This window comes from Gavia stellata, chromosome Z, assembly GCF_030936135.1.
Source record: "Gavia stellata isolate bGavSte3 chromosome Z, bGavSte3.hap2, whole genome shotgun sequence".
NCBI lineage: Eukaryota > Metazoa > Chordata > Aves > Gaviiformes > Gaviidae > Gavia > Gavia stellata.
In genome coordinates this window covers 5,642,332-5,665,408 of record NC_082637.1, presented here as the reverse complement: position 1 = coordinate 5,665,408, position 23,077 = coordinate 5,642,332, and the positions used below count along the sequence as shown (strand labels likewise).

Genomic DNA, 23,077 nt, shown 5'->3' with positions numbered 1-23,077 from the left:
TGTACAGATGCTCCTTTGAGGTTGGGGAGATCTCCCGGTCTCTTTTGCCGGGTGCTGCTATCCCTGTGGGAATCCTGCCGCTGGCCTCCCGGGGCTGTGGATCCGGCCCCGAGGGGAGACGTGGGGCTGGTGTGGACACAGGTCCTGCCGGCGCCTGTTGGCACGGCTCCCCGATGTCAGTGGTGGTGTGTTGATTTATACCCAGTGAAGGGCTGATCCCAGGAGTTCATAGTCAATGCTGCAAGGAATATTTGTGCTTTGGATATATTGCCTCAGCCTTCCTCTATTGCCATCCCCTGTCCCTCCCCCTTCCTCACTCCTTCCCAGTTGCACTTTCTTATGTGCCCCCCCAGACTTGTGCTTTTGAAGACAAAATCTGCATTTCCATCAGCATTCTTCAAAAGCCCTTTCCCAGCCTGGACCAAAAAAAAGATGGTCCAAGTGTGCCACGTCTGTGCCCTCAGCAGGAGGGTCTGTCCCTCTGCTCACCTTCATGGAGAAGGAGCAATCACCTCTGAGACTTCATCTTGATTCTTTGGGGCAGGAAAAGCTAGACAGGAGCCTGTTCTTTCTCTTACTGTGAAAGAGGATGAAACCTTTCAAGGTAATTGGATTTGAATCTTTTTTTTTTTTTTTTTTTATTTCCCCTTCCATCCTTGACTGCTATTTCTAAGCCAAGAGAGTACTGGTGTTGACAGGGATGCACTCATCCTGACAGGCTCTATGGAGAGGCGTCACAGGGTTGCAGTGCATCTCAGCGCAGAGGCGGTAAGGAACTCTGAAGACTTGGCAAGCCGCGGGGATGCCGAAGGCAATGCCCAAGGTGCCCAGAAGTTCAGACAGCCTTTTTTATTTTCCTTCCTGGGAAGGAAAGCCCAAGGCTCTTGTATCATAAGAAGTGACAGTTTTGAAATGAAGCAGACTTGATAGTCCAAATGTGCCAGATTTGTGATTCTTTGGGAGAAAGGAGTGCACACATCCCCTTGTCACTGTGTGCTCCTGTGGATTTAAATCTAGCTAATGTGCACAGACAGGACCTGTGCGGTGTCCCAGATGATTTATGGATGCACAAACCATTAAGGCCAGACTTCTTCCCATCCTCTATGTTAACTTTCTCCAGAGCACAAGTTACAGAGAATCATCTAGTCATACATATAATGGTTGACAGGAACCAATATTTTTTATGAAAAAACATTTAAAGACTTTGGGGTCATAATAAACCCTCCAGTAATACAAGGCAGGGAATGATCCTGGTTCTAGGACTCTATTTACTTTCTCCTTTGTAATCTGCAAGAGGTCTAGAATATTGTACCTTTGCTTTCTCTCTTATCTCTAATCCTTTCACATCCACTGAGCATACACACAATCAAGCAAACCCTGGCTATGTGGGAAAAGACTGCATGTGTTCTTCCATTTGGTAAATGCTTATTAGAGCCCCTTTACAGCGCTCTAAGCATTACAGATTGTACATTTTTGATACCTCCTTCTCTTTGCTTACTGAGAAAGAGTGCACATTCCCTCCCCATTCAGTCCTTGGACAACAATTTTTTTGGTTTAGAGCATGAGGAGCGAAGCAGAGCGAGTACATTGTCCTTTTAGATTTATAGTCCTGGAGATAGGTCACAACCCTTATCCACTCTAAAAATGATCTATATGTCAGGGGCCTGGGGGACAAACCTGGAATATATATCCTAGTATGTCTCGAGCCACCCTGGGCTGTGAGTCTGGTGCTGACTTGAGCCAGTCTTTAAGCAATGGCATCACACCATGGGACAGGGAACACGTGAACGGGAGGGACATCGTCTCTTGGAAGCTGATATTGCGCCAACAGCAGGGATGGATGGTCCCAAGTCCCAGTGGCACTGCTGATCCCATCGGGAACATCTTGCTTCTCTATAATGAGTTTTTCAAGGGTAGGGAGACATGTTTGATTCTGCGTAAGGCTCCTCCAGCAATGTTATTGTCAGTCAGTTTGATTTCAGGAGCTTCACCCATGCGAGGCGCTGTGCCGTCCTCCACCCTGGCCTCAGCAGAGCATTCCTGCCAGCTCCACCGTGAAGGCTGGACCCCCAGCTGAGCCTTGCAAGTGAAGCCGCTTCACTCCTTAACCCAATTTTTTCATATCTGCACAGTCAGCTGCAGCGAGGTGCGCTTTGAACTGCCAAAAGTGGAGTTTGAGCCGTTCTGTTCAGAGGCAAAAGTCTACCCTTCCTCCTCCTCCAAGTGCTGAAGTCGGACTCGGGGAAGCCCTGCTGTGACTCTGTAGTCAGACTGCCAGGAGTGAGCCCTGTGCTGCACTGGGGAGGTCCCTTCAAGTCCTGGGGTCCATGAGCGAGTCCTCTGAGGCTTGAAAGCATTCACTGTGTTGAACACAGGATATCAAGCATCTTCCTCTCCTGCTGAAATCATTTGGCCCTTGCAAGCATCAAGCTCCATCAGGACTGACTCTTGCATGCCCCGGCCCAGTACGTTGTGGGAGAACCCAGATAACCTCAGGACTGGATTTTCTTTCCCTCCTGGAAGCAAGGAAAACACTAGTTAGACAAGGAATTGGAGAAAACGGGAGAGTAAAAGTTTGGATTTCTTACTAGATACAGAGCGATTTTTTGCTTGCTTTTGTTAGGTGTCCTGAGACGTGAGAAAGTATCACAGAGTCCTTTCCTTGCAGAAGTTGTGCTTATCCTGTGATCTGTATTTCTTCCCCCATCTCTCTTACGTTGCTCTTACCAACCTGTTATCAAAGGCTTCAAAAGAGACCAGCAGAGCTTGGCTCTCATGTCCCCTTGAAATTCAGTGAAAAGGTTACGTTTGGGTTTCTAAGAATGCCAGAGAGGGTTTAAGGCAGAAATAAACCACTAAGGGTTTCTTTTTTCTGGTGTTCTAAGGTTTTTTTCTGTATACGCGGAGTGAGATTTTCAGAAGGGCTTGGTATTGTCTGTCGCTGTTGATGGATGTGGTGAAGCTCCCATGTTCCCTGGCAGTGGGAGCAGGCTCATGCAGGACACTCCTGAATATCCCACTCCCGTCTTTCTCCTTCAAAACCTAACCCTTGGGCAAGATTATCTAATAGAGGCTTCTTAACTTGCATCAACACCCTTCACCACAACAACGACTGTATATAAACTTCATAGTTACACCCTTCACTATGTCCAACAACACACACTCACTCTTTTTTTCTTTTCCTCTCCCATATCCATTCTCGCCAGCTCCCTTAGCCCCAGGCCATGTGCCCTCTTGGAAAGAAAAATGGAGGGATGAGTTGGCTACAGACCCTATGCTGGAAGAAGAGGAACAAGAAAGTGGCTTGAAGAGGGACCCGTGGGTGCTGCTGGTGTCACCAGGATGCTCTTGCGGTTTAGTTCTGTCTATTCTCCATCACCTCATCCTCTCTTTGTCTTCCCTTCCCACTAATCCCCTCCTCAGATGACCCTGCCGTTAAACTAGACTGAATAGGACCAAGATGTCAGGGAATAACATAATATCTACAGCTGTCACAGTGTTTATCCTACTTATAGTCTGCATCTCAGCCCTACCTTGTGTCTGCTTCAGGCATTCAGAGCGCACACTTGCTAAGATGCCTGCAAGTTTTTACTGCACCTTGCTCAAAAGGACATTTTATTGACTTTAGACACCTGTGTCATAAGAAAAGCATTTGTAAAAATTAAGATGTGATCTTACTGCTGTGTTGTGGGTTTCTCCACTTTGCTTTGCAGATTATATGCCGAAAATCATTCCCTGACAGTCGCGAAACCAGTGTAGCTCACAAGGGCTTTCCCAGTCTTAAGTACTGGGCATATTGCTGGAACACAGCTAAAGCTGGAATGAATTGAAGTGTGCCCGTTGTATGGAAATATCTGTGGCCTGTGGACTGATGCAATACTAATTCTGAGATGTTCCAGATGCCCCTTAATGGTTAGAGCACCCTTAATGCTCTGCAGCTGCTGCGTTTTGGAATAGCTCTTGTTGCTGAATTCCTGCATGAATACAAGCAAGGGTGCTTATCTGATGTACAGGGAGAAACCAAATATTGCAAGCAAAAGTATGAACATGAAAGAATTGTGAATCATCATCCACTTTTACTTAATGTTTGATAATTATTTTTTCTTTCCTATGTGCTCAGTTACTATCTTTCTAAAGCAATCCGTGCTCACATTCCTCCAATGCTCAGAATTAAATACACGCAGCAGACCCCCCCACCCCACCAAAGCTCCACAACTGGATGCTCCCGCTTTTAAATGTGTGGGCACCCTTTGTGTCCATTTGCCATCATTTCCACTTTCCATCACGTTTGGCTTGCTCCAGAGAAAAGGTCTGGTGCCAGGATTTCCGCTGGCTGAAACAAGGGTGAAGTTCTGGCCTGATTGAAATCAATGGCAAAGCTCCCAGCGACGAGTAGGAGAGCAGACTGTGATTTGGAGTACTTGGAGGATATACACAAAGCAATCATACACAGCAATGTAATTGCGGCCATTCGATGGATGCTAAAGTTAGAGATCAACAAGCTAGCAGCTATAAATAGCAGTGATTTCTGCTGATTCCTAGTTCTGTTTTTTTAACCACTATTGAAAATCAATTCCTTTCCTGGCTTTCAGGATAGGTAAAAGCATGTTGCCTGCTCTCCCATAGTAGAACTTGAGCATTTTGTTATCTTAGAAGTATTATCCTCCTAACCATGCTGTTGTGTTGGCATGCTTAATATTTTCCACACGTACCCGCAAAACCTGTTAACATGTTAATGGATTTGTTTGCTTGTCAAGGAAAATTTTGCCCCCTGCAATGACAGCTTCAAACTCACGCTGCAAAAGGGCAGGGCAAGCAGTCGCTCAATGGACAAGCACAACACGCTTCTCCCGGCAATAAAGGCTTCAGACTCAAGTCGGGTGCCTTGCCACTCTGATCCGCAGCGCTGGTTTAATCATGTTAATGCGCTGTCTAATTATGGTAAACACTGCATATTATTCAAATTAAAAATGTATATTGTCATTCACGTAGTCAGTCTGCAGACTTTTTTACACATTAGTGTTTTCTAAGCTGAATGCCCTCTGGTAGGCCATTAGCTAAAAAGGGAGGTGGATGATCATATATAGTGGCCACCCGACTTGGAAAGTGTTTTACTTGGCACGCTGCTGGGAGGCAAATGGTTACTCTGCATCAAAGTTGTCCCTGCAAAATCCTCTGCAAGATGCAAATCTCAAAACCAACCCTGCTGCCTTCCTCATTAATAGGGCAATCGTGACCAGTGTGGTCTTGGTTGTGTGAGGGTACCTGCCTGGGGTTGCACCCACCTTGAGAAAAGAGAGATTTCCAGAGTCAACAGCTAAGCAAAGAGCTACAGGTTTGATGATTCAGGCTCTGATCCTTCCCCTTATGGTGTTCACCAATTCTTGCCTTCCCAAAAGCTGTCCTTGCTTGGGGGCATCTCCAATAGCAAGTGCCCAAGAGTGAGGTTGGTTTCATCAGATGCAAGAGGCTGCTGCTGCAGTGGATAGCATTCCCAGTCCCAGTTACTGTGCTGGCGGACCTGCAGTTATATATCAAGGATGCCTAATTAGACACAGAAGTTTCTGAGATGGGCCTAAAGCTGGGAAGTATTTTCCTAAATTGAGATCTGTGGTTCCTCTTTGTGTGGGATTGTTGGGATCATATCCTGATATGCTGGATCCAATAACAGCGTCAATAAACTAACTCATGATTTTGCAATCTTGTCAATGATACGAAAGGAAATTAACATGATATAATAACAATAATAACAACAACGACAACAATAATAATAATAATAATAGTAGTAATAATAATAATAATGATAATGTCATATTGCTTCTCTGTGCTATCAGATATCCGGTGTGGCTTCTCTTGTAAGAGTAGGATCACACTCAAACTATTCCATATGACTATGTACAGTAAAAAGATTTACTTGCATAGTTCAGTGCATGCCACAATTTTATGCCACAGTTGTGGGTTATGGAGGAAGCTACTGGGCGGAGTGAAAATATAAGAATACTTTACAGAACTGCATAACAAGTGGACAATCCAGAAAAGGCTGGACAATGCAATGTATATCAGTAAACAGATGGATTTTACTGGCAGATGGGGTTTTTTGTGTTCAGAAATAGGAGTCATGCATGCACTTGGCTCCACAGTTATGTAATTGGGCCCATAAAATTCTATCTTTTCCATTGTATTAGGCATTTATAGTTTCCTTTGAGGAGGTTTCTTTATTCCTTTTTTTTTTCCTCTGGGATGCAAGGCTAGGTGCTTAGACTTGTATACTTAGCGTGCTCTATTATTCTTTTGATTGCCTCCCCATGCTTCATTCACTATGGTTCAAGCTGGAAAATTACAGTGGAAAGGATTTCTGTGCCTTGGGATTTAATTCTTTTAGGGAACAGAAAGAGTTCCTTGAGACAAATTATATTATGTTTCAACTGTCCCAGGTCTTTTGTTTGTTTTTCCCTGTTTGATTTGTTTCGGTTTCTGGGAATGGTTCCCAGTCACCATTGCCTCGTAGAGCTGGACTAGACAGGAGGAGCTGGAGAAAGAAGGATTTTCAGGTGTATAATGAATTCTGAATTTTAACTCAGCATTTATCCTCTACTGGTTTCAAAATGGCTTCATAACTGAGTATTTTGTAGAGGTGAATGTGAGGAAATGGCTGTTTTTGAGTTCGTGTGTTGAGGGAACGCAGCTAGTGATCGAATGTAGGTGGTGATGCCTCAACTGGCTCTAGATACTGGTTTGTATACAAAGAGCTTCAGGAAAAAGCTCTCTGGGTGGTTTTACATGATCATTTGTCATAGATAATCAGAGTCAGAGCAGATAGCTGGCAAGTAGCCTGTTGGCTGCTGTATTTATATCCTGCTTGAATTTTAAGATACTGAATGTATCAATAAATCGATTATTCGATCAAAATTTACAAATCTATTTCAATAGATTTGACTACACGTGGTGGAGATCAAATTTAGAATTGATGGTGGAGAAGAAATTTAGGATTAAATGGCACAAGAAAAGTGCTGGGTAATGTGATCTTCAGACAAGAAGACAAAAGCTGCTCCCTAAGCAAATAAATTAAGGAGCTGTGATGAAATCATTTCATGCTGAATACAGCCTTTGTGCAGAGCAGAGGGAATGAAGTTGCTGGAGGTGTATATTGAGCGCTTTGCAGGACGTGTGAAATACAGCATCATAACAGATGTATCGTAAAGGGAAAGCAAGGGCATCCGTTCACCTGCTCCAGCCCTGGGCTGTATGGGGCTGTTCCCTCTGTCTGCTTCCCCAGGGAAGGGGAAAAGGGAAAGCGATCCTGCCACGTGGTTCATGCGCCTTGTTGCAGCCTTGCTCCACATCGTTGCGTCCAGATCACCAGTACTTTGGAAAAAGCATGAGTTCAGAGATTTTGTTTAGCCTGCACCCTTTTACTCCCTGCTGGCATCCACCTCAGACTCCTTTTTGGCGACTGGTTTGTTGCCACTTGTCAAGACAGGCAGCCTCCATCTCCCATGCTCCCTTCCCCATCCCTCCACTTCCTCGGTGCTGGACCCATGGTCAAATAGGTGCTGTGTGGCTGGGGTGCTGCTCAAGGGGCTGTCCTGGGATTTGTTCTGCCTGGAGACCTCTGGCCGTTGATCAGGACAGACAATAACGGGTGCCCTGTGCTCCAGGGAGGAGCAGCTGCCTTCTCCAAAGGCGGCTGGGAGGACAGGCTGTAAATTTAACCCATCTCCTGTAGTAAGAGTATGGATGCTTAGTCACACTTGAGTGCCTGGTAGAGTGCCGAGGCCACGTTTGATAATGTGATACGTATTACAATAGATACGGCTAAGAGGTATTCATTACCGTGTAAACAGGGCTTGCAGGAGGCAGGTCCCTCCTCTCCCCCCACCTCCGCCCCGAGGTATGGGACCAACTGGCTTAATCCACCCCAGGGACCAGGGGACAGAGGACAGTGGCCCTGTGGGAGGCACCTGAACACCAGCAAAAAGCAAAACAAATGACAAGTGCCGTTGGTTTCCATCATATTTCCGAAAAGCTGGGGTGGCTCAGGGGCACTTGTTGGGCCCCCATCCTTGAACTGAGATCCTATGGCCATGGTGCCTCCATCTCCAAGGAGAAAGGGCTGGTGGGGTCACTCACTGGAAACCTCAACTGGCTCCCAGCAGCGGAGACTGTGGATGGCTGCACCCTCTTGCAGACTACCTCTGCTTGAGGATTTTATAATTATACTTAAATAACCCAAGTCTCAACTCACAACCAGGATGAGAAGTGACATCCGTAGGAGGGCTTTTGCCCTTGACGTGGTTGGCTGAACATTTTTGGACGGAAAAAGGAGAAGCAGGACCAAGCGGAAGGTGGGAAAAGGGGCTGCCACCCATGGCAGTTATACTTTGCTTCTTCCAGGAGACTGTTCAGGATTATGTCTCTTGTTGGAAGTAAAGCCATTAAAATGGAGACACTGAGCAGTGTGGATGGTATGGTGGGTATGCACACACTTGGGTCTATGGGCCTGAAAAGTAGAGTGAAAAATTCACCTGTAAGGATGAACCTGAAGTGTGGTCCAAACAGGGGATACAGGGAATGCAGATGAGACCATGTGTCCTGCTTTGGCCCTGATCGAGAGCCAAATGCTGCATCTAAACCCCTCACTCTTCTCATGAGTATGGTGTTGGATAAAAAAAAACAGAAATGTGAGCTTTGTGGCTGTGAAAACTGTTTGGTAGCATCTTGCAGTGCTTGAGCCAGGGGAGAAGGACCATAGCCTTGGAGACAGGAGGCAGGTGGGGGTGTCTGTGCAACCTTGCTCTGGTTGGGTTTCTGGAGGACCCACTGGTCCCCCACCTCCTTGGGGTCCTTGGCAGAGAAAACTTTCTCTATGTGTAGGTTTTTATTATTTCATCTTTTTGGGGGTGTATGTGGTTTGGTTTGGCTTCTAGAGTTAGTGTCTTCACTGGTTTTGGATTATTTTGTCTGTTTAGCCAGTCTGATTGGTACTGCACCCTCCAAGGGTTTCTTCAACATATTTCATAAGCAAATAATTTCCCTTGCTCGGGTTATTGCTGCCAGGTAGTGCAGGAAACAAAAATAAAAAAAACCCCAGGAAATAAATCACCAATATGGGGGAAGAGGAAGGGAAAAAAATGGGAAATTCAGTGCAGAGCATTAAGAAATGGGGAGAAAAACAGTGACCAAAGAGCAGCCAGGCACGTGGGGCAAGGACAAACAAGTCTGGCAAAGAGGATGGGCTTGGAGAGGCGGTGAGGGATAGCCCAGGGTGCACTTTACATCCAAATGCATCATTTGGGTCCGTCCCTGCCTGCACCCCTGTGATGGAGGCAGGAGTCAGGTCCCCTGGGGCTGCATCCACAAAGCACCCTGCCAGCACCCAGCAAGGGCTGGAGGGCTCTGCAGGGACCCTAGGGCAGGAGCTGGGGAGGGATAAGTACCCCATTCCCTTCTCCTCTGACCCACTCACCCCATCTGAGGCTTTGCTCTCGGAGCGGGTACTGCGTGTGGGCAGCTGCCTGCACGGGGTGCCCGTGCCGAGAAAGCCTCGAGGTACGGGAAAGCCCCTCCAGACGATGCCTCAGTCTCTGGGAATAATAGATGGTGTTTTTACAACCTCTTGGAGGCCTGTTCCTGGGTAGATGGTGAAAGGCAATACCTCAGGACCACTGGGTTACAGGAGGTTGTAAAATTGCTCCTCCCCATATATATCTATTTTTGACAATGCTTTCACTGAGGAGTGTTTCCTCTTTTTTTTTTTTTTTAATTTTACTGCTGTGGCATTCAGTCTGTCTTTTTTTTTTTTTTTTTTCTTTCCCCCCCCTCCTTTCCTCCCGTTTTCACTTTGACCTATCAAACTGTAAGTCTTATTTCGAGCTGACGGGGAGGCATTAAATGGCTGGCTGGGCCACCAATTTAAGGGAATTGATGATCTTTGGGGCTTACACTCTCATGGGTCAAATGATAATGTTGCCCTTCAGGTTAAATTCATACGTTACATAGGGAAAACCAGGAGCTTTCACTGAACTCAAGGCCAGTGGGACGCAGACCAACTTTGGTCATAAACAATCATTTAAAATTTGGTTTTGAAGAGGACAGTGCAGGGATGCATAATCTTTCATTTGTCTCTTTTTGTCACATTTTTTCCCCCTCTAAATTTCTGTGCCATCCTTCAGGCAGCCATTTTTTGTTTGTCTTCTGTAAACTTAAATAAAAATCATGGCCCTAAAGTAGATATAGATAGATATAGAGATAGATAGAGATATGGAGATAGAGGTAGAGATAAATAGGTATATGTATAGATATAGGTACAGATATAAATAGATACAGATATGATTATAGATGTAGCTATAGGTGCATATATAAATACAGCTATAGCTACATACATAAATACAGCTATAGCTATAGATACTCACATCCATTTTAGTGTGTCTTGTACCATGGATACAACCAGAAGCCAAAGGCATGAGGTTCATGGGGCTTGGAGTCTAATTTATTGGCACACCAGGGCAAGGCCTACAGATGATGTCATGCTACTAATTATTAATAAGATTTTCTGCCTTTCATGTTTGTTATAGTCTCCTTTCTGCCCCATCATGTTCTCCTTATGTAAATTCCTCCAACCCACTGCTATCTTGTCTTCTCTCTGCTTCATAGCTCTGTTGCCACATGCCAATGGCCAATTAGATTTTGTTCAAAACCAAGTATCTCAAGGTATTCAATAAATGGGAAGAAATTACTATCTCCCCCTTCCTTTTTTTTCATCCTGTGTTGCATTCTCTGTGGAATCATAAACAAATCATTGGTAATGGGCATTTATTCCCCCCTGCACCCATGACAAATGAGATTGACATTATGGATCCTTAGCTACTAGTGATTACAAAATGGTTTAAAACCTACTGGGTCCATTCAGAGCAAAGCCTGCAGTTCTTTTTTATGGGCATAGATTTTGACAAATCCGTCCTATTTTTTTTTTTTCCTGGGGGAGATTCCAATGATTCCACAGGTGAAAATACATCAGAAATTTTGGCTCCCAGATGCAAAGAGGAATTCTCTGCAGGATGAATATGAGGAGAGGAAGGAGAGCTGACCCCAGTGTGTTTACAGGCACTTCTCCACCTTCATCCACCAGTGGCTCAGAGGAACACTTACATATACACCATTTATAGAGCTTTGTACCCAAGTTCACTCTTGGGAGACAGAAGCAAGAAAGCTGCATACTCACAGAACAGCACCTAAATTAATTATAGGAGTGGTGCCCCTTAGCTTGGGCACAACCAGATGCTAATGTGGCCATATACCATTTTCAAAACTCTGCTGACTGTCCCTGCAGAGCATTCCCCAGTCTGCTGCCTACTGGCTCTTCATGCCATGGGTGTGTGGAGCAGAGCAGCACCAAGAGGATTTTAGGCGACCCTTACAGTCCTCCTAATGGGACAGGGATGCAGTGCACAGGGGAGATGACATTAGTTGGACGTGAGGGGCTGATCTCCAGTAGTGCTTTGGCTGAATTTTCAGCTGAGTCTAAGTCAAAGATGGGGACTTATTGGCATGCTCAACTAAAGAAAAAGTGGACATCTCTCCCACTTCAGTGCATAAGGCTTAGTTCCTGTCTCTCTCATCCAAGAAAACGTTGAATTAGTTGGGCTTTATTGCAGGGGTGGGCTTGGTCCCTGAAACTGTCCCTGTCTGCGGGAGAGCAAGACTACTTTGACAGACACTGAAATAGATAGTGTTCAAGTGAAAAAAAAAAAAGACATCTGTGGAAACTATAAGCCCATACTGTTTCCAAATATGTGGCTTGAAATTGTTTGTAGTGGCCTCACATTCAAGAACAACGAGAGGTCTGGAAAGAAGATACCAGATAAGCATTGCTACCACTGACAGATCCGGGAGGTTTCTCCCTTCTCAAGCCAAAGTGTAAGGGCCGCCATTTAGCAGTCCCCTGTTCAGGGCCCAGCAGGGATGAATTCCTCACGCTGGCACCCCTGCGAGCTCAAATCCCTGTAGCTGAGCCCGCCAAGGGATTGCTTGAACGGGGATGAGTGACTGCCGGCTCTGGGACGTGTTTCCGGGATCAAAAGCTGCCTCTGCTTGCTGGCAGTCCTCACCAGGAAGGCTTCATCGGGTGGTGGGGCAGCAAAGGGTTGCGTCTCAATTTTCTTACCTAGTATTTTGCAGTATTTAAACTGGAAAGGCCATATTATAAATGCAGCAGTAGGTCTGGCAAAAAAAGTGAAATTAATTGGCAGCTGAGACCACCCAATGTTTTGAGACAGGACATGAGCAGTTCTGTGTTGAGGACATTTTGGGAAGCTTGATGACAATTTCTTCACCTCAGGCTCCTGAGTGATATTTGGGGAGCTCAGAAATCAAGAGCTTACTATTTTCTGTGAAAACAATTGAGTTTGCCAGTCTTTACATGATCAGGCTTCAGATACGAATGAATTATTTGTGAAGGTCAGGTTGGATTTGTGGGACACCATTAGCACTTGCCTCCGAGGAAAGCAAGCCTTCTGTCGGGAAATTTCTTTGAAAAATGGATTATTACTGCTATTATTTTCACGGGATTTGTCATTCAGTGATGTCGGGTGAGTGCTGGGTTGGTAGGCTGGATGTTTGTGTTGGATATTTCACCTCTGGTAATTACCGGCTTTGCATTAGGAGACCTTCAGTGTGGACACATCTGACAAGAAAATACATTTGAGATCTCCCGATAGCACTTTATAGTTGTTTCAAATAAATAAATGAGGACTTATCTTCCCCAGATCCTGATGAGGTAGTCAACAGCTTGCAGCAGATAGATAGATTGCTACCTATACAGAAAAGCCAAGTATCCTCCAGGCCCAGGAGAGGGAGATCACTTACTGCAAGGCCGCTGAGAGTTTAACGAGCTAACAAGGAATAAATATTCAACACGGAGTTTTCCCAGGTGTTATTGTCATGATGGTCTTTTGCTTCGATTTAAAAAAAAAAAAAAAGAGAAAAAATCAACTTGCTGATTATGTTTTGTTTTCATCTTATTAAGGTTTAAATGTAACTTCTTTTAAACGCCAGACTTGTTTATTTTACTTTGAATTATCATGTCACAGAAACCTACCTTTCGTTTTCAGGCAGAGCCTCAAAACTCAGTGTCTTGATTAATAAAATATGAAGAGTTTATGCTATCTGTTTCTCCTGGTTTGAAAGAGCAATTTTTCTGTTACTGATAAGACAGGTAGAATTGCTAAGAAAATAGATAATTTTTTTTCTCTCTCTTTGCTAAGGTGCTGGACTAGGGAATGAGGTACATGGGCAGAAATCTCAGGTCTGCGAGAGACACTGTGGGTGGCATTGGTTGGATTAAAATGATGTAACTTTGCATATCCTAAAGTCATGTCATATCTGATGAGACAGTCACTCAAGGTCTTTCTTTGACAACTCTCTGGAGATGCTGGTTTGTTTGCTATAGATGGAGTCTGGAATCAGCAGACACTTGGATGTCTATGTTAGAGAAAATCAACCCTTCTTTTCATAATTTGGTCCTTCTCCAGACTCCCTCTGTTAAATGGGGGTAACAATCTTCCCTTTTTACCCATCCTTCTGGAACCTCCTCAGGGCTTCTCTGTCTCAGCATATGCTGCCCAGAGCAATGATGCTCCGATCCTGGTACAGGCATGAGGTCTCACTTGCATTTCAGATGATAATAGTAATGGTAATCATGTTTTAAGTCACTACTTTAATGGGATTTTGTTATGTGTAGTACATGTTTATCGTACGTATATACTAGACATGTGTTATATACAATGCTAAAATAACACAACCTGAAGATCAGTTTTAATGAGTCTCATGCCTGAAACCCAAATTATAAAGTGAATGTGAAAATCAAATCAGAATCTAGACATTAGCATGGAATCCTGTGGATACTTTGAGAACTATGAAAAGAGGATGTTTATATATGTATGTACGAACATGATGCACAACATGACACATAGAATTAGATATGTTTTTTGATTCTGAAGTGTAAGTTGTTAGGACTCATGTCGTCTAGCGTCTTTCCACTGTTGGAAAGACAAACATAGTTTTACTTATTTTTCAATGGAGGCTAAGATTTTCAGGTAAATGAATGGCTCCAGAAGGTGTGAATTTAAGACAACAAACTCATTCATCATGACGGCATCACGAGAAGCTAGAAGTTCTGCACAAACCTAATCTTTGGGCCCCAAAATGCAAAACAACAAAACAAAGCTTTTCACTCACTTTTTCATGGCAAACAGAGAATCGGGAGCATGCGGAGGAGTTGCTTTTAATTTGTTTGTTTGCTTTGGACCTGTCCTAATAAAGGGCTTTTCCAAGCTGCTCCCTTTCCCCCCCCTGCAAAACTTTCCAGACTCCCTTGTGCTTCTCTCCTCTTTCCTTTTATATATTTAATTTGTGAAAAGAACCGAAGGGGGTCCCCAACGTCCCATCGCCTAGGAGAGCTGGTTTCCCTACAGGGCTGCAGATGCCGGGCAGAAAGGACTCAAACAGGCAGCGGTGAGGCAAAGCGAGCGTTATCAATCATTCAGCGTGTTAAAAGAGAAGAAGGAGCGAGAAAAAGAGGGAGAGTGAAGGCGGGGAGTGGGGTGGGGGGAAAGAGCCTGGGCTGAATTGGAGGAATTTCCTCCCCCCGGTTGCTGAAGGGAGGTTTTTTGGACATCTGCCCAGACACATGCCGAGTTAAAGAAGCAGGATAAATTCTGGAAGAATGAATGGAGGGAGAGGAGGGGTCGGGAGGACAGAGGGGAGCGCAGGCTACGGGGGACGATGGCAGCTACAGGGACAAAGGAGGTCTGTGGGGGGAGACTGCAACAGCAGCGTGTGTGTGTCTGTGTGTGATTTTTTTTCTTCTTTTTCCTGCTGGATATTTCAAACATTCATTCCTTGTAGTGCATTATCATATAGCAGCAAGTCCTCACTGTTGGACGATGAGAGGCAGCTTGTTGTCTCTTGACTCTTCTACTGTATTGCCTGGAAGAGACAGGTACATGAGCAAATGGAAGTTATAACCAGGCAGGCTGCGTCAGGGCTGGTAAACACATTTTAAACAGTGGGGGCGATACGATTGCTTGAGCAAAACTCGTCGTAGGCTCTCTCCATCTCCTGATGTCTCCAGGCAAGGTTGCGTGACCTTCTGAAAGATTCATCAAGCCAGGCAATTTCTGAGCGTGATTCAGAGTGTAGATGCGTAAAATTGTGTGGTCAGCTTGGATAACCCGGACAAAAGGTCGGATAAATTGTTCTGTCTGCAACAGACCTGGGATGCACAGGTCGCACTCTGGACGGCTTGTTCCCATGCCTTCTCAGTCCCCGCGGTTTCAGGATATGACTCCCTCGGCTCTCTCACTTTATCTGTTCATCCAAAAGATCTTTAGCCCTGTTGGAGTGCAGATGTGTGTTAAAACCCACTCAGATGATGAGGCAGCCAGCAAAACTGGGCCGGCAGCAATCCCTGTCCAGAAGAGCCAGCTTGACATGGGTTGGTAGCAGTAACCCCTTCCTCATATCTGCTTCAGCCAAAAAAGTTTGTCTGTCCATCCTCTCAGGTCTCTGCTGGCCTTAAGAGCTATGAATATGTGATTTACTCTAAATTTGCTAAGGGGTCTGCATAGTATCTTGTGTACCCCGGGTAGATAGCCACAAGGTACCTCTATGAATGTCCTTCCAAACCCAACAGCTCCAGTTATAAGCCCCGTTTCTTGAACCCTACCTGAAAGGCAATCATAGACTTGTGCTCTTGAAGCAGCTTCTTGTAGGATGAATCCTGCTCTGGTTGTGCTGCCATTCTCTTGTGTTACTTTGATAAGTTCATGAATTTTTTTCAACTTTAAGAGTTCCCTGGTTTGACCAAATCTTATGCAGAGCTTGACTTGGTAGGGCTAATTAAAGTGCTGTGAGGTAAAACCTGTGTCAGCTCAGAGTCTTCACTCATAAAGCTGTTTTTTTCAGCTGCTGCAATTTCAGATTTGAGAAAGGTCACTTTACTGTCATACACATAATTACGCAACAGCAGATGAGACCTCCCAGCTTGAAGAGTTGAGACTTACTGAATAGGCCTGGGGAACTCACCTGGGTTACACTGATTTTTCAGTGCGAAGTCTAAGCATATTCTCTCTAGCATCACACTACTTTCACACAATAGCAATGGCATTCACTCATGCCAGTACAATACATAGATTTCTTAAATGATAAAGTCTTTGGTAAATACCCTGACTAATTAACTCACTGAAAGCCCAGATTACCTGGAAGATGGTTTTGGCCAGATCCCAAACTGAAGTTTGATCTGCTGTGATATATTTTATCACCTCTATGTTCATCTCATTGTCTGCTCTCTTTTGGTCCGAAAAAATGCTCCAGTCACCTGCTACCAAGGCTTACCTGCAAGTTTCATGTTGTCTTTTCCAGAGGCAGTGACTACTGCAAGGCTGTTTAAGGCAGAAATTTTCTTCTGCTGAGATTTTAGCAAGTAGAAGATTCAAGAGTATGCTTGATCTGTTTGTGATAATCATTGTCATTGTCACCCACTTACTATAACTAAAAATATTTCCGTTGTTACAAATTGTAGTTAAATGGGCCTGATGGAAACAGAGAGTATCCTTCTTCCCACCTCAATAAACAAATATACAGAGAGGTATCCCCAGAGCAGTTTAAAATATAACATTTTGATCATTCACATAGAACAAACATTGGTTTAACTCTTTCCTGGGTAAGTTATTCTAACCCCTAAGCTAAGCTTGGAGTAGCTAAGCTTGAAAAGGGAACATGAACAAACAGGGTTCACATCTGGAATAATCATTATCATCATTTTGTATTGGGATGCAGTAACTTAAAAAGAAGTAGTGGAAGGCAATATTTACATTTTGACTGCACATAGCCTATGTTGAAGCTTGCACAGGTGTATTAATTCAGCTGTTTCATTTACCTTCAATGTAATAACCCTTGCTTGGTAACAAAAGGTCCAATTAGGCATCCAAATTAGTTCATGTTTTGCACAACTGAAATGCAGTTGAGCTGCAAAATACAAAATCTAAACTTAAAAGTCCCCAGCTGTGGTGCTATTGGGAATTTTGAGGATCCAGACAAGCCAGACATTAGCAGTTGTCAATAGGTAATGTTCAAAAAGGCCAAAAATGCAGTCTAAGCTTTTAAATGTTGTAAACTGGAAAAGTTGTGGGAAAAGCTGCTTCTGCTCCCAGGAAACAAGGACACTTAAGGCTATTCTGGTCCAAGGGCTGGAATAGAATACTTGGGAGAAGTGTGAGTCAAAGAAATGGATAAAACACTTATGTGAAGCCTTTGCATGAAAGCTGAGACTTAAGAAGGTTCCAACTTGTACCGTTCCTCCAAGGCAAATCAGTCCTCTGTTTTTCACACCCATAGCAATGGAGCTATTAGGACCATTGGCTTCACCTTCATAAAGGTTATCAAAACTGTTCTGTCAGATTTTGCAGGTTTTATTATTTTTGTGGATAAAATCAGGTTGGTGAGGGACAATTTGTATTAGAACATGGAGACTCGCACATTAAGGTTATTAACTGACCATCCCTCCTTGGTGTTGTGCTTGCTGGTCTGCGTAGAGGTGGACCTGTTGTCATGCTCCCAATGAGCAGAATTTTAAAATTTGGGTTTGCTTCTACTTTGAATGGACATGAGAAAAGGCTTGCTCCCTCACTGTTGGAGCTGTTCAAGTTGAAAGTTGGGAAACACCTTGCGGCTTGCACAGCTGTGCTGTACCACGTGTTGCAGAACAGGGAGAAGATTTCAGCCTCCAGGTTTTCTGGCCCTTTCATACTTGGCTTTACATTTCTTCAATACTATAGATAAAACTAAGTGGGAAAATAGAGGAGAGCATTCAGAAAAGGCAACTTAGCTTTAAAAAAATCACTAATATTAGCCATCTGATGCCAAAGTTTTAATGCACTTAGGACATACAGTGTTTTTCACAGGTAACACCTGGAGGGCTGGTCTATAGAGACCAGTATACCGGTTGTGCCAGGACAACACTTCATGTTTTACCAATGTAATATAACAAGTGTCAGTCATATAATACCTAGATTATACACAGTTCTGTGAATTACGATGCCTTTAAAGATAATTTCTTCCCATTCTCACATAACCGCACTCTAGAAGCATTTTTACCCTAGTACAATTCTATCCATGTAGCAACTTCTGCATGGTGACTAACCCTTGCCTATATAAGTTTAAGGCAAAGATGACCAGTTGGTGTCCCAAGGCTGTGTTAGGTGCCAAAGAATTCTGGGTGGTCAGTGAGACAATCCACCAAGTATATTGTTGTGTGTGTGTAAGGAACTATAGATCCTGACTCAACCTGCATTATAGCTCTGTGCATGCCCATCTGGGAATAAAAGCGGCCCCTAGAATAGAAAAGTTGGTCACTCCTTCAGAGCACTGACCCAATGTACCTCCTCTGTCCAGAGAGGTGGAAGAATACTGGTCCTTGAGTAGAGGCGAGTGTTTCCAAACCAGAATGGTACTATAATCATAAATGAAGGTTTACATTCATTTTTCCTCCATGTTTTCATATGGGCTGGTTTTGTCTCACAAAGTCAGTATCCAGCTCTATCTAAATAAATGCATATTATATTATGGCCCACTCCCAGAATGGATCAAATCATATACATATCCCTGCTGGCTCTTTTTCTGATAATGGCTGACTCAGTGACTGAGCCCCAACTTCATGTTTACTAGCTACTACTGATATTTAGCTTAGATATAGGTATTCAGCGTAAAGAATGAGCTGGCTTCTTTAACCAGCTGGGAGGTTGACCTGCCTGCCCAGAGATTGGGGTTGACAGAGCCCTTTGTCGAGCTCTGATTACAACAGCGCTGGCAAAGCCACCGTTGTGTTTGGCGCTTGTTGGTTTCTGATTTGCTCTGCAGTGCTGTACACTGAAATGAAAAACATCTGGTCGACTCACACTCTCTGTTTAGACTGGTTACACAAATGCATGATATTATGCAACCCAGACCTGCGATCCTATTTCTCCCTCTTCTGAAACATTTCATATTTTGCTTTTAATCACATCGGACAGACGGCTGGACGGCTTCCAGGTGCCGTTTCTCAGATGGCGAGCCTTGTTGCTTGACCCGTCGGTACAGGTCAGCTTGCCACCGCCTCATTGTTTTGCAAGAACGCTTTGTGTCTTTTTTGCTTCCCTACCCGTGAAGCCGAGCAGCGCTAGCTCGTGCCAAGAGACCAGTTGTGGAAGCTGGTGAAAGTCTTCCTGAAGCACGATGAGCTGGTTTAGGCAGTGTGTTTAGCTCGTTTACTCCTTGGGCTTTTACCATCTGACAGTGCAGGCTTTCCAGCGGGCAGGGCAGAGCTGATAACCCTCATCCCCAGCTCCAGGCAAGTCTGCCTGTCCCTTAACACTTGCAGGAGATGATCCACCTGGGAGAAGGAGTACGGTGCATGGTGGCAGAAGGAGTTCAGCACAGGATTTCTGATGGCTTTGCTTCTATCGTCCTCTTTGGTGTACTTTCGGTAAATCGGTCAAACATGCGTTTCACAGGGCTGCCTTTTCAGCTCCAAAGCAAGGAGGTTTTCTGAGCAGAGTGATTGTGAAAAGCTCAACAACGGAAAATGGCAGCGCTGCCCACTGGCTTTCCAACAGGCTTACGGCAGTTGAAAATCAAGTTTAGTAGCTCAAGCTCTGTAAGTTCAGCTTTTAATTAAAATACATAATTTAATGTTAGAGACCTCATTCTCTGAGAAGGGTACCATTATAAATGCCCACATCCGACCTGGATTGCTGAAAATTGGCATATTGCCTCTATTAGGTTAGAGATAGCAAACCCAAACTGACTTATCATTGTAACCGTTTGCCAAGCAGACAGAGGCACTGTCTTCATCCCAGATATAAAAAAAATGAACTAACGCTCATTGAAGTTGACTTATTTTATATGTAAACTGATGCAACAGCACAGTGTGACCGTAGGAAGAGCTGTTGAACGTGAGCCTCCACGCTGTCGCATCAAATCATGCAAGGCTGTCTGCAAAGAGCTGAGTGGGGACAGTGCTCAACGGGCTGTCCTAAACTCCATCTCTGGAGGCTCCCCCAAATTACTGCCACTGTCTCTGGATTAGATGGTGTCTAATCAGAATTCCTCCTTCTTTATATATGTGTGTGCTTCTATGTCTGCACAGGCGACATGCAAGCAGTACTTAATATAAGGAAGGGAGGTTAATGAAAAAAACCTAATTAGTGCCTGTTACCTCAGGAACTCATGCTGGTTTTTTCCACTACCCAGTTCATGCCTCCTTTATAAGGATTTCCTTTTTGTCCTGTGGTAGACTTTGCTATAATCCCGGGTTTCACCAGCTGAGATGGAGGGATGGCTCCTTTAATTTGCTTGGAAGTGGTTCAGTCTTTGGAGTCTGGATAGCTCTGGTTCATATCTTAATAGTTTTCATGCCTTCACATGATTTTTTAAAATGGGAAATACCCTGGTGAACCCCTGGATCTTTCTTTCTTGGCTGGCAGCTTCCCTGCTCCGTTGAGGCAGCCAAGGAAACCTCATACTCCAAGCCACGAGGACCTCTTCTTGCATTCGGGAGAGGAGCCTGGGGTTTAGCTCAGAGGTGCATGCACGTACATGCATGCACAGGCGCAGGCACACACCGCTTGATTCACTATTTCTCTCATCCCCCTTTCACCTATTAGTGTCCTTTGAAGGATCAGGTTACCTTGCCAGTGGAAATATATGAGCTCGCTGTGTGATATAGCATAACTGCAACAGCAGATCATATAATTTTCCCCCGAAGGCTTGTTGCAGACTATGTCAAGTCATTTGTATTTATGACAGCTTGGGGGTGATTTAGTGCGACCTCACTTTGATAAAAGCCATTTAGAGCTCATAAATATGGGTGACACACTGCCTTCTCGGCTGGGATTTTAAACGGAGAGCTACATTTGCATTCCCATTGAGCTTTTATTGTTTGGGGGGTAAGAAAGGGAAGGAGCAAGAGAAAACAGGAAACGGAAGGACTGTGCAAAATGCAAAAGGGGCCTTGAGAAACGAAGGATGCTGCTGTGCTTAGAGCATCTCTAGCTCAAAGCACCTATGATGCCCCTTCTCTCCGCATCTCCTCCCGGGCATGGGGTGAGGTGATGCTCTGCTCGCCCCATGCGGGTCAGCCAGCGGGGGAAGCGGATTCTCCAGATCAGAGAGAAATGAATTTAGCACTTAGTTTCCACAATAATAATAATAATAAAGGCTTCCATATGCCAGCAAGTTTTCTATTAGCTTGGGTCTTACTGTTGTGTGCTGTATTTTTTACTTAATTTCAAGGAGACATTTTGCAAGTGTATTTATATTACGTAACTAGATTTCTAAGGGTGTAGACACTTTATGGCCAACAATAAAAGATACTTAAGCCCAGCATAGAGTTGTCAGATTTTATGCAGCAGACTTAAATTGATCATTGATGGAAGCAAGCAGGAAGATTATTCTTAGAAAATTATAATTTTTTCATAATTTGTAATGCCCAGAGGAACCTGAGCATCACAGCCCACTGAATTTCACACGGAGATGAATATCTTTGTTTTATAAATGAGAATTCAAAAGATGAAGTGTTTTTCATCTTTGTAGTCTCTAGCAGAGGCAGGACCTGAGCCTAGGTGGGTGTCTTGACCATCAGGTCACTAATCAATCCACTCCCTGCAGCCTTAACTCCCCATGTTCTCCAGTTTTCCTTTCTCTTATGCAACCAGCGCGGGTCAATAAGAATAACTGGAAGCTGTTCTTGGTGGATAGGAAACTTATCTAACATGTTCATCTTTAATGGCATAATTATTTATTGCAGGGAGGTGAGGACCAGGACACTTCATTTTGTGTGTAAAGCTACCCCGCTCATGGGCTTGATGTTCAGGGCTTGATATTCAGGACTGTGGGGTACCAAATTAAATTAACTGAACAAAGACTTTTTAACAACATCTGCCTACAGCACTAATATAGGTCTTTTTCAGAGTTTTATGTGTGTAAAAGCTTTAGATCACGATTTAAAAGCTTGAACGTCACTTGTGAAAGTTACCTGTGAAATCTGTAGAGCAAACACATTTTAGCATATACCTGTACATTTGAAATACAGCAAAAAGATTGAAGCTGATCAGTTTTTAAGCCCTTTTTTAGCTTTTTGGAATGTTCTTTATAGATTATAGTGATTTTATTGAACATTACTGTTATTTTTTTAGGTGTAACAGGATAAAGCTATCACAAAAACAAAATAAATCTTGCCAGCTTTTCAAATCATTCCTACAGTGTGATATATCATTAGATGCCAGATACGTGCAGACAGAATGCTGTACCCAATTATTTAATTTTATACCTAAACTAATCAATTAACCAGTTTGCCATTATTATTGTCCTCTGGGTTGGATAGTGTTTATATGTTGCACTGTCAGTTAAGTTTGATGTTTGCAGCAGCAAACCCAGTGCTTTCTTTAAACCATTTTATTACTAAAAATCATTCACATCACAACCTGGTTAGGCTTTATACATACTTAAAGAGTTTTCAGAATAGCATTGTGCACAGTGGTGGACCAGGACTACCCAGGCACAGATTCGGAGGTGGGGTTGAATATAGAGAAGGGCTCTGAGGCGGCAGCTGGGGTCTTCTGCATTAGCCTCAGCTGGTTCATGCACACCACGTGGCACCACCGCACGGCTGTCCCCCTCTGCGTTTCCATCGGGGCTCCCACCTAATACCTAATAACTGAATCCTGAGGAATTAAAAGGCAGTGTGCTTTTCATTAAGCAAATGAAAAGAAAATCACAGTCCCTGCCCCGAAGATTGTACAGTGTAATCAATGGCAGCATTAATGGGAAACTTCACTGCACTCGGAGGAACAGTAAAACATGCATGATGGGGCCCCGAAGACGAGACAACCAGTAAACTACTTACTCTGCTTCGGCTTCATTAGCCATTAGAGCAGGATAATGGCACTTACCTTACCCCACCAGAGATCAGTTAGTCGTCGCTAGCACAAAGTTATGGAGGAAAAAAAGAAAAAAAAAAAAAAAAGGAAACATCCCTCCAATT

At 44.1% G+C, this 23,077-nt stretch overlaps 1 protein-coding gene across 1 annotated transcript in view; it reads left to right on the top strand.

Annotated features, from left to right (window-relative positions):
* SETBP1 (SET binding protein 1) overlaps window positions 1-23,077 on the top strand; it is a 242,572-nt gene that overhangs the window by 58,238 nt on the left and 161,257 nt on the right. The window lies entirely within an intron of this gene.